The sequence below is a fragment of the Rhinolophus sinicus genome, linkage group LG07, assembly GCF_036562045.2.
Source record: "Rhinolophus sinicus isolate RSC01 linkage group LG07, ASM3656204v1, whole genome shotgun sequence".
NCBI classification, from domain to species: Eukaryota; Metazoa; Chordata; class Mammalia; order Chiroptera; family Rhinolophidae; genus Rhinolophus; species Rhinolophus sinicus.
Genome location: NC_133757.1, coordinates 57,681,409 through 57,694,701, shown reverse-complemented (window position 1 = coordinate 57,694,701; position 13,293 = coordinate 57,681,409). Strand labels below are relative to the sequence as shown.

Here is a 13,293-nt window from a genome sequence, read left to right as displayed (position 1 = left end):
AAATGAAGACTTCAGATGGAGAATTGAACACAAAAGAGATGCATCTACCACACCAAGATACTCAAAATAACATGGGAAAAAATGTAATTATGTCATTTTTGAGAGATTAATTTATAAGCTTTTTCTTTTTCTGTTTCCCCTACTATGGTGCCTCACATATTTCAAGGTGACAGTCTGCCTTTGTATTCCTTTCCTCAGGGACTTTTGCCAAGCAGAAACTAAAATACCCAATTAAATGGTTTTGCTTGCCTTTGGGAAAAACCCAAGTCTATTGTAAAGATTATATTAGATGTCCAAGAGGGCAGGGAAGTAGGAATGATCCCCTGAGGCCCCAGAGAAGGAAAAGTCAGTGAAACAGAAAGGGAAAAAAAGCACTTGAGGGAGACAGAAACAGGTATAGAGATGCCCAGGAAGTAAGCTGTGGAATCTTCAGTCTTGAGCTCAGAAGAAATATCTGAACTCAAAATACAAACATGTTAGTTATGTATTCACAGGAGAAAGTAGAGTAAAAAGAAACCCTAGGACTGACTCCTTGGTAAATGAGACATTAAAAATGTAGGAAGAGAGAAAAGATCCAGCATAGGACAATGCAGTAAAGCAGAAGTCATCCAACGGAAGAAAATAAAGCACTGGAGAAGAAAGTGCCATAAAGCTGATTCATAGCTTTTCCTTTCTTACTATGCTTTCCCCAGACTGAGGATATCGGTTCAAAAAATAATTTATCTGAAGAGTATAGTATAGTTGTTCATTTAACTTAGAATCACATGGATTTCTCTCTTAGAACAATTTTCAACCCTCCTTGTTTTAGGAAAAATAACAGACACCCAGAAATTCATTCATGTATTCCACAAACACTTACTGAGGGTTACCTACGCAGGGGGAATTGTTTTCGGCTCTTGGCATGTATGGAACTTACATCTAAAGAGAAAAGAAAAGTACGTTGTCCAAAATCGTAATTAAAAAGGAAAGACTATAAAAGATTATCCAGGTCTTCTGACTTCAAACTCTCTGCTTTGTCAGTTAACCTACAATTAACCGTTTTGTTTGGGGCCCATAGACAATGCTAATATGAAATTTTATGATGTAGACCCATAAAGGAACTGTCAATGGAATTGTCATCAGAGCAATTTGTCTACATCAGAAATCCGATCATATCACTCCTGTTGAAAAGTCTTCAATGGCTCTCGCCTGCCTTCTGAATAACATGTAAGTACATAGTACTTCATAAATTGGCACCTGACCATTTATACACTCTTCACACTCATTGTTTGCCATTTTTTCTTATGCTCCCTACTCTCCTAAAAAAGCGATTTAAGACTTGCTATTCTCCCACACCTTCCAAGCCTGCCATACCTCTGAATCTTTACCCACATTTTGCCTTTTGATTGGAAAGCCTACCTTTCCTCTTCTGTCAACTTTACAAATGCATAAGCACCCATCAAGTTTCACCACAAGTGTTGTCTTCTCAGGGAAGCCTACTTTAACTTCTCTTCCATGTGTTCCAGCCCCTTCTCCCAGAAAGCCTTGGAAACTCCACTCTCCACACTGTTGCCAGTGTCTGGCATGAGCTTCTTGAGGGATATAAGCATGTGATACCATAGATTTATGTTGTGTGTCCGTCTTCACTCTAGTCTTCATGCTCCATAATGTAAGGGTGTTTATCTGTGAGTCCTTGTAACCATTGCATCCTCTGTGCTCTACACAGTGTATGACAAATGGTGAGTGATGAGAAGAGTATGTTGCATATGCAAATGAATATGGAAATGGATATTTGAAATAATACAAAAGGGCCATCTATTACAGGGAGAGGTATACATTGAGAAGAAGTCCCAAATTAAATCTTCTCAAAATATTTAAAATGGTATTTTACAAGTAAATTGTTGTGGAAAATTTTAGCACAGGTGTCAAAATACATCTCCTCTGGGAATCTGGGATGAGGAAAATGTTTCTGGAAAATTATTTAGCTTGATTAACAAACCTAGTATCGTAAACAGACTTTCAAAAATCAAAACAGTAGCTTCTCAAAACTAAGCCAAGACTCCATTTAGGATAAAAGAATACTAGGTCCTCTGAGAGCCTGTCTTAAAAAGCAAAGTGTCATCTTTGCCCCAGGGATCAACCTTGAGTTTCTAACAAAGAGGATGCAGTCAATTTAGGTAGCACACACAATTCTACAGTTCACTCAAGATTCAGCAAAGTACACCAAGATCAAAGAAAAAAACATCTCCTGTCAGGTATTCCCACATGTCCTTCCATTGCCAAGGGCTGTGTCTGCCTTCTAGCTTTGTTGTCACAGTCCTATGACATACTCTTTAGTGCATTCATGAATTGGCAGCTGCCAGTCTGAGGAGATCCTCATTTCCTGCCTCCCACTCACTCTGTTTGGGCAAGCTGCACCTTGGCATCAAATTGAATGCCAGATAAGCAGAATTCTTACATGTGCAATTAAAAGCCACTGGAGTGGAGATAACAGCATCCCTTGGATAGCTGAATAATTCATGGCAAAATGTTCTCTCTTTATTCATAACTTCTCACACCCTTCACTTGTTAAGCAGCTAGCACTCACACTATAGTGCTGGTTTTAGCTGAGACATTTTTTAAGCAACTCCTGTGATCAGGTATTTACATTTTTTACATGACTTTTACTGGAATTTCTAGAAAAATAAAAAGAAGAGGAATAAGAACAAAAAACAAAAAGCCTAATGAAACATGGAAAATCAAATTGTGGTTTTCTTTTAAATGAGTGTGGTAATTTCAACAGAGAGGAAATACCTTCCAGTGTTTAAACTGTTTATTTCTAGCTGTTTATCACTTGGTTCCTTATTCTTAAAGCAGTGACCACAATTGTAAAACACTATACTTTGAAGGTCAAGGGTGGGGGACAGAATAATAGTGAACACAGAAGAGGTATAGATATATATTGTTGCTGCAGTTAGCATGCAAAAATCACAACAGAAGACAAGTGAGGGTATTTCTTCTTTTTTAGGGTCTATAATTGAGTTCATTTTAAGTAACTCCAAACCAACCAGCAACCATGAAGAATAATAATCCTTTCACAAAAATAGCTGCCTTCAATTGTAGGTGAACAATCCTAAAATACCAAGACCTTCCTCACAGCAGAATTAGCAACTTAATAAGGATCTATTCAGTATAGGAGAACATAGGGAGAGGTTAAAAAAAATGCTGAGGGCAACAGTTCAAATAAAAGTGGAGAGTTTGTACAATATTAAATATGTGTAATTATAGAATCCACATCAATGAAAGGAAGAATTTTAAAAATCTGTAGCTTTAGATTTTTTTGTAAAAATACAGAAATTAAAATAGTGTATTTTTTTTTTTTGCAAAAACCATGACAGTAATACACATACTTAGTAGAAAATATGTGAATAGTGCAAATATAGTTAAAAATGAAAAGAAATAGTTACTCCATCCTTATTTTCCACACTTCCTCCTTCTCCCCAAAGGTGGTCACTGTCCATAGAAAAATTGTTTCATGTGTTCTTTTACATAAATATGTGTATGCTTTCTTTTTTTTTATTTACACAATGGAATCACCAGTTATTTATCATGCATTTTTCCTATATTCATGTTTCTTAGTGATTTCTACATGAACACATACATCCCTATTTCAGTTGTTTCAATTGTTCCATCTTCTGTATATTGTTTGTTGATTGAACATAGATGACTTATCTAACCACATTACTTTTAATGCTTATTTAGTATGTTGCCAACATTTTTCTTTTTTATTTGATAGTTCAGAGGATGGTAAAACAGAAATTCCTACAGAAATATCTTGATGTGCTTTTGAAAATACATCTGTTGGGTAAATTTATAACAGTAGAATGACTGGTACAACAGGCATGCACACTATTGCATTTTGAAAGACATACTTAACGTTTCTTCATAATTCTATATGTATGTTTAGTCTGAATAATGATTGATATAATAAATATTCCTCAACAATCTAGATAAAATTTTATCTCCAATCGCATGCTGCTTTGATTTGCATTTCTTTAATTTTTTCCTCTAATATTATTTATTATTTGTGTTGCTTTTCTGTTTAATCCATTTCCTAGCTTCTACTGGCCTATTTGTATAGTTTCTACTCATTAGTAAAAATTCTTCAGAAGTTAAGGGAATTATCCTTTACATCAAATGTTTGTCAATTACAAATGGAGTTTAGGGAAAGCTTTCCTTAATAGAATTTAAAACCTGGAAGCCATAAAGAAAAGATTAACAGATTTGAGTAAATACATACACATATATATGGCCACACTTAAAATAAACTGAGTCAAAGAGCAAAAACAAACCACAAATAAAACAATCCAACACAGTGTGTGTACACACACATGCACATACACACACACATACACATTGTATATATAAAGAGTATTTATTAATCAATAAGAAAATAAAGCTCTTTATAGAATGTACTTTGTGCAAGGCAATGCATTATACAATTTCCAAAAAGTTCTCATCATAGCTAATCTTGATGTTTCTAATTCTTATTTTTTTATTTTCTTTCACTAACTGCCAAAGGGATGAAGAGTTGATTAGCTGTTAACATTTTTATTTTTATTATTTGCAATACATACATTTCCTTAAATTAGAACCTGTCCAAAAGTTAATATTTAAAAATGAATCAATGAATTAGTGCTCTAGTAGGAATAGATTTAGAAGGTTTCCCTTCAATAGTGAGCTTGGCAATGGTCCACGAGTGAGCTAAAGCCCATAGAGTTCTTTGAATCATACCTTGAAAACCATTAAGCTAGGAGCTAATGATCCTACTAGGTCTTTGCATAAGGGTTATTAATAGCCAGTGGTAGAGTCAGAAGGCAGGAAAGTAGGAATCCTACTTCGTCCCAACTGAATACATGAACTTAATACAAATAGACAGCTATTTGCATATCCAGACTAAATACCAGATAACAGAGATGCAATTTTGATAATTGCTGCAGGAAACATACTGAGACACTATTACCTATTCATTAGTCATGTAACCTTCAGAATGTCACTTAATCAAGTTTAGCCTTGGTGCTGTTATCTCACAGAATCGTTATAATGACATAAATAAAGAATGTGTGGGTACTGAGAAAGACCCTGTCACAGGATGAGAAAGACAATAATAAAGTAGATAAGAGCAGATCACGCAAGTCCTTAAAGGCCATGTTAAAAAACTTAATCTTTATCTGGAAGCAATCGAAACCATTTCATGTAAAAGTATAAGATTTACATTTTGAAATGATGCAATGTAGATAATAGATTGACAAGAAAAAAATACCAGTTAGTAAAGTATTTCTATGAAACTGATGAGACCTGTTTCTGTTACAGTATTATTAATGGAGATAGATGGGAAAGGACTGTAGCATTTCAGTACTTGTTTATATCATGGATAATAAAGAAGAAAGCACCCAGATTTCTATGTATGAAAATGAGTAGATGGTGGTATCATTTGCTGCAAAAATAAACAATGGAAAATAGCAAAGTTGATGAGGGCAAGTATGAATCAATAGTACAGTTTTGGCAATGTTGTGCTTGAGATATGTTGATATATCCAAGTGAAGATATCAAGTAAGCAATGAATTTAAAGGCACATTACTCATTTGAGAGATCTGGGTAGATATTTGTGAATTATCTGTGTAGAGATGAAAATACATGTTATGAGTAATAATGAACTAATCTAGAAAAAGAGTTAAGAGTGAAACATGAAAAAAGAAAGGGGGAAGGAGTGGTATCTAGCGCCAAGCTTTGAGAAACTCCAAAATGACCAGATAAAGGAGAGGTAGGCAGAGAACCAGGAGTATAAAGTGCTTTGAGTTCCAAAGGAAAAACAGAATTGAACACTGATGAAGAATCGATCAATTGGAAACTTAAAATCAGAGTTAAGCTTTTGCCTGTCATAATGAGGACAATGTAGACAAAGTGCTTTCACATCTGTGAAGTCACATCCGACTTGCTTCTCCCAACAATATTGTAAGAAAGAAGGGATAAGGCAGTTATAACTGTCTCCATATTAGAAATGAGGAAACGGGGGACTGATTGCTGTCACGAACCAGGGCAGTTAGTGATTAGGTATCACCAGTAATGGATGGGACTGGCCAAGCAGGGTAGGGTGTCCAACTGGTGAAGCAACTTTCCCAGGGTAATATTGCTAGTTAGTAACTAGGCTGTAACTAAATCCCAGAATTTCTTACCCCAGTTCAATGCTCATTTTCATATTGGGCCTTCCTCTCCATTAATTCAACACTATTGAACAGCTATGAGGAAGGTACCCATAAGAGGTGCTACCCAGATGAATCAGGCAGAGACCTCACTTTCAAAGACCTTTCAGGGTAGAATGGGGTATAATCATGTATAGAAATAACTGTAACAGGATATTGGAACTAACAGTGTCATAAAAATTAATGGAATATCAATATGGAAGTTCACTGTGGCAATAGAAATTTACAACATTTGAACTTGATGGGTAGAAGTGTTAGAAGCTGTTATGGCATGTGAAGATTATATAAAGACATTTAAGTTGAAGTAACAGGAGAGACAAAGATATAGAGATGAGCAATAGATTGATAGGAAAATAAATAATTCAGCTTGGATAGACCCGAGGTAAAGTGAACGGAAATAGAAAAGATTTGAAAAAAAAAGTAGTTACAATTTACATGGAGGGTGTTAATGATAATAAGGATTTTAAGTGCTATAAGGAAAGTGGAGCAGATCCGTGAAATAATCTGAACAGAGAAATGGAATAATCAGAGTGTGCCTTAATAATAATTAGAATACATAACAACACGATAGACACTGTGTTTGTAGATGTTATGATGGTTCACAAATATGTCCGACTTATCTCTTCTGAGCACACAGAAGACTGCACTTCTCCACCCTCTTCAAGATGGGTATGGCAATGCAACTTGGTTTGGTCAATAAGATATATGCAAAAGTAATGGGTGTCGCCTCCAAGGATAGCATTCTACAACTGATGGACAAATCTCTGGGCTCTCTTCCCTAGCCAAGTCTATGACAACAGGATCCAACTGCAGACATTTTGTGGGTGAGAAATAAACTTTTATTTTGTAAACACCTGGAGACTGGGTTTATTTGTTATCTGACCTAGGCTGATTATACATTGTGTTCAATCCTATCAATGAGTTCACTAAACTAAAGCTGATGTTCAACTGATAGGTAGTTTATATTAAAATTAAAATATTGAACAATTTCTGTACTGTTGGCAAGTAACCATTGTCTAAACTTAGTGTAACCTCCTCCATGCCCATGCCTCTTTAGTCCATTCTCAGGCATGATGCTGAACCTCCCATGACCCAGCAATTAAGGATTAGCTGGTACGTCAAGAGTCCAGCTCTGGCCTGCATGAGTTCTAATTCGTTCGTTTCATGATGTTCCAACTGTAAATTATTTAGATTATCACCCTGCTTTTAAGCTTCTGAGATCTTATTATTTCCCATTTAACAGATGATAAAAATAGGGATAAAGGTTAAGAAAATTGTCCAAGGTTACAGGTTGTCTCACTCCAGAACTCGTGTGCTTAATTACGATGGTCTACTATCCCCAGCTTTCAGTAGATGACTTTTGCATAAGAAGAGGTGCTAGAGGAAGGTGGAACACATGTGAGTTTACTAATTAGTTCAACAGCGAAATATAATGGCCCTCATCATGAAAAAAAAAAAAGGCATTTGGAATGGTAAAAAACAGCTACATAAGAAGAAACATTTGGAAGCAGTATCAACAAAAGTTAGGATGATTCAATGAAGGGAGAAGGAGGACTAAGGTCCCATAGATGGCAAGGAGGAATGTGGAATCATTTATAGAGGTAGAACTACCATGCATAGAAGATCGATTTGCATATACTTGTCTCAATATATTAGTTCCCTAGGTGAGCTATTAGAGCTTGCTTTCGGCAAGCAAAACAAATGTCAAGTGTCTATACAGAAAAGATTTACAAGAGAAGCATCTTGCTGCTCATACATATCTGGGCATTGCATGTGTATGTGATACAACACAGTTTTTTTATGCCTGTTCAGATACTAAAGTTTAACTATGTTTAGTGCATAATTTTTCAATTTAAGCACCCTTCTTGCAGGCACTGGTTAGGTAAAGATTTGTTAGGTAAATTTCAGAAAGCACAATTATTAATCTTGGAAATTTCAGACATCAGATTTAGGTTTGTCCTTTAGTCCAACCATCACAAGGAACCTTGAGTGGTCAAGAGAGTGCTGTGTTCCTTATGTCACAGGGAGATAATATTTCCGAGACTTCCTTGTGGGTAGGATACATAAAAATAAATACTGGGAGAGAGGAAAGTAACAGGAAGTGGTGCCTCATTATCAGGATGAGGTTTTTAGAATGGGGGGCCTCCTCCATCTGCTTCCGCTTTTTAAAGGAGACTATGAAGGAGTCAGAAATGAAAAGTGTGATTCCTGTAGAATCTGCTTATAGGATATTTGGTGTGAAGAGTCGCCAGAACTACAGCAACTCTATGTGAAAAAACAAATGGCCTTACTATTAGGCCACCAGAACGTTGGAATTTATTTGTTACTACAGCAGAGCAAAATACCATTGCAAGGGATTATCTTGCATTGAACTAAACAACCTGCCACTAACAAAGCCTACTGTGTTTCAGATAACTACTGTTTTTAAAAAAAATTTTTAGTAAGTTCTTCTTTTTATTGATTTAATATTTACAACCAGGTAAGTTAATGCATCAGTCCTAGTTTTCTGGTGCTATAAAACTACATCATAAAGATGACAAAAAACTGCAATATTCATATGAACATTCCCTACATTGTCTTTGCTTTCAAAATCTAAGTTGATCAGAGTATTTTGGTATAGAAATATAAGTTGTTCAAGTATTGCTTTTCCTTTTCTACCTCAATGGGTAATTTATAACTTCATAAACCAAATTGCATTCTTGAGATTTCCTTAAACAATTAGTTTCAGACTCTATATCCATACCTTTTTCCTTTATCATAGAACTTTTCACAATATAGAGCAGGGGTGTCCAAATTGCGGCCTGTGGGCCAACTGCGGCTCGCAATCTATTGTTAATTGGCCCGCAGCAAATTCCAAAACTATATTTAGTTTACTTAAATAAATCAGGTGAGGCAATACACACTTCACCTCGAGTGAGTGGCCCGGCTGTTTGTGTATTTTACCTCATATGGCCCTTGGTGAAACTGTTGAAAAAAGTTTGGACACCCCTGATATAGAGGATTAGCCTTCACTTCTTAATTATTCCAACACCTACAATATCACACATATGCAACTCCATGGTCCATCATGAATTTTTTCTTCTTGTCTGAGAATTTATACATTGAAAAAAAAAGAATACATATATATATATATATATATATATATATATATATATACTCCCAAAAGAAGCAAACCAAAGCAAAATGGTTACATTTAAAGAAATTTAAATAAATTAATAACAAATACTTATTGAATGGTTAACAAATGAAAAACAAAAAAGCCAAAAAACAAAACAAAACCCAAAAAACATGCTTGCCGTCTTTCCCTGGGATCACAGACCAAGCCATGAAAATAGAAATAATAATTTATTAGGTTCTTATTAAGTATCTGACATTATAAAATGTGGTTTTACATGCATTATCTCATTTTATGGAAGGGAAACCAAGTCACAAGTTAAGTAACTTGCCACATGTGCTCTAGAGTTATTAAGTAGTAGAACAAGAGGAATTTCAACCCAGGTCTTGCTGTCAAATCCTTGATCAGGAGCTAATAGTACTGTCACCATAGACAGAATCAAATCATCTCTAGGGAGCCAGGCCATGGACATTTCTAGTGTCTTACGATTGAGGATGGACCTGTGTTCCAAGATCTTCAATCTGTGTCTGAGCGTGTCACTACCCATCAAAAGATAAAAATCAAACAGAAAAATAAGGGAGACTGATAGGTCTCTGCTATACTGCTTATAGTCCACTGGGGAGTGACCTACATGCCAACATCTGTTTTCTGGGAAGGGAAGTAACGTTGTGACTACATAACTCTCTAAGGTTTGTAGTTCATGCTTTCAGAAAACACAGTCTGGATACGGGAGCATGGACAGCATTGGTTCTGTAAATATCAGCTGTGTTTTCTCTGTTTGTTTATTTTTCTTGGTGAGAGGTGGGGATAGAGGACAAAACTCTTTACCATAAGTCATAGAAACTATATATAACCTGGCCTCCCAGTATGAAAATCCTGAGAAAGTTGCTTGCAGTAGGCTCCCACTAGCTATTAACTAGGTTCTGAGGCTCAGTCTGCTGGAGTTAGGGCCTAACTAACTAATGGTTGTTGACAACCATTTCCTGGTTGTCAACAGCCAAGTGTGAACACATATTGCCCTCCGTGTACTCAGAGTAACATGCCTAGAAGACCAAAGATGTAAGGAAAGAGTAACAATGATTCTCTGTAGTAAGGTCTGGCCACCTGTTCTGCCTACTTGACATTTTACCCTATACTTCACACTTGGGCTTTCCACACAACTTCGTTTCCCATATGCTTGTATTATTCCATGCTATTTTCACTCTTCTTGATGCTTCCTCTGCCTGGGATGGACTTCCCCTTCTAATCCATATGGCAAATTCCTAGAGAACCATCACCTTCTGTGGAATCTTCCAGAACCTTGCTCCCAACAGTGTTCACTGTGCCCTCTCCTAATATTATATCAGTCATCTAAGCACAGAGAATGGGAGTTGCTCTTCTCTGCATTTCTGGGGTCTCACTAGAAGCTATCACCAAGAAAGCACTCAATACTTGAGTCAGGAATGAAAGAATGCACTAATTAGGAAAGTGACTTTTATCTTTTATTCTCTTTGTATTCCAGAGAGTATTCCTGCTGAGTTATGAAGATAGTGAGCACTCAGAGAATGGCATCTCACAGCAAAGAAACCACCCCCATATTTTTTTACTTTAGCAGTAATAGTGCTGAGGTGTCAGGATATGCTGAAACACTCAGCACAACAGGATAGTATTGTGGAAAATCAGCAGTCTGTGTCTAGGTCCATTCATAATCTTAAGAGCAACAAACTTGAAGAGTTAGCAGCTAAGAACTTCCATTTCTGTATGCTCAAGTGGAAATACAGGCAGGATGTCAGATAAGAGAGTTCTGCAGTAGACTTTTCACCTGGATGAAAGTTGGGCCAGGATTATGCTGGGAAACATTAGGCTCAAAGGTTAATTCTATTCATCATCTCTCAAAGAGGTTGCCAATGTTAGTCAACTTACTACCCTTTATAAGACTTGAACCCTCTCCCAATGGCATATCAAAGAGCATAACTCCAACTAGCTAATAGATGGTACAGGGATCAAAGTAGTGTGGAAAACTCTAGGTCCCACACCTTGTATACTTTCTTTTCTTGTTCCTACAAATGCCCTTGGAAAATGATGGATCAAAATGTCCAATCAAAGCAGAATTTCTGAAGCAAAATTTGAATTCAAATAGACTATAAAATGGAAGTTTTAATCAATTTAGGAGAAGTGTCATCCAAAGAAATATGGAAAATGAATCAACAGACAATATAATTATGCAAAATAATAACACTGACAGCCTCAACTCAAGCATTCACAAACACTTTTTCCTTTCTCCAAATGAATTTCTGATTGAAAGGATGAGACATCATCAATCAGTAGTTTATACAAAGAATGTGAGCACATGGAAAAGTGATTAGTGAACTTTCATTCATTATCTGAACTTTTTAGCTGTTAGCAATATACCTGAGGGAGAAAAAAAACAAAACAACAACTGTTCCTCCAAAAATAGCCCCTTATTTATTATTTGTTGAAAGTTTATAGAAGCAGAGGTGCATATTAATTTTTAAATATTATTAAAACACTTATGAAAATTGTTTAGGAACATTATCATATTGTATGATCTCTAGTCAAACAAACAGCTTAATTAAGATACTCAAATAAATAACAATTCAATTATTAAATATTTTTAAAATGTTGAAATTGTCAAAACATCAAAGAGATGATATAAAAAATAGAAACTTACCACAATCCCAAAAATTAGAAAAGAGACTCAGACTGTAGGCTGACTATGAGAGGTGAAAATAATGATAGCACGAGGATCATTAAACATAATAAAAACCACCTAGATAATGGTTACTGGTGTGAAAAAAATATGTTCTTAATTAATTTAATCACATTTTAATTTATGAGGATACATTTCATTTTAGTTAAAAATTGTCTGTAGAATCCTGAAGGGAAAATAGGTCAACAGTATTCCATTATTAGGCATATATATATATATATATATATATATATATATATATATATTCCATTTTTCCCCCTCTTATATATGTGGACAAAAATGTAAAATGAGTGGAAAATATCACAATTTTGACCTTGGTAGGTTTCAGTGGAGTACAGTTGTCTATTCATAATTGCATTAAAGTTTTTAAAAAAAGATTATTTATGAATTTGCATGTCATGACTTAAATCTTATTCAACTGTTTTATATATATATATATATATATATATATATATACACTTGCCTGTCTGCATCTCTGCATCTAAAGTATCTATTTTCCCTTTCCTGGACACAACAAAGCCTGAGTGCAGTTATCAGGAGGCTGAAACAGGCAGTTGTATGTGTCCATGTGACTAAGATCTGACCATTAAAATGTGCTTGGAATTGAAGTGTATCATTTTGAGAATGAGGGAGTAAAGAGCCAGCGTGCCACTGCCACACTGTTTCTGTCATCCTTGAAGCTGGAAGTGGAGGACTCCCACACAGCAGATGGAGGGAGTAGATCCCCAAGTAACACCAAAGAAAGAGCTACCCAGGAGACCATGATGTGAGTAAGAAAGGAATTTGTATTATGTTAAGCTATGGAATTGTTGGGTTATTTGTTACAGCTGCTATTGAGTGTTACCCTGACTATAGAACAACCCACTGTATTTTAGAAGGAGATGCTATCTGTAAACTACAGAGGGACTGACTGTGTTTCAGAAAAATTTAATGCCAATTCTTTGTTTCTTTATCTCTATGATTACTATTCCATTAATCCTTTTCATCAGAAACACAGAAATTATAGCAATTAGAATGCAGTTTTTACAGCAAACTATTAAACCAAAACAGAGGCTTTTTAACAAATACACTTAAAAGAAAAAGAAAACAAAAACAAAAACTGAACAGTCCATATCAGTTGGTAGTAGAACAGACCTTGAGACCAGCTCTGCTCTCATTTCTCTCCACTATCAAGTCCGTAGGAAAAATATATAGGCCCCGTTAATAAGACCATATTCATATGTTTCCTACATTAGGAAAACAGAAAT

General features: G+C 35.6%; 1 protein-coding gene across 12 annotated transcripts in view; it reads right to left on the bottom strand.

The window, feature by feature from the left end:
- Positions 1–13,293, bottom strand: part of NRG3 (neuregulin 3) — a 1,096,988-nt gene that overhangs the window by 418,864 nt on the left and 664,831 nt on the right. The window lies entirely within an intron of this gene.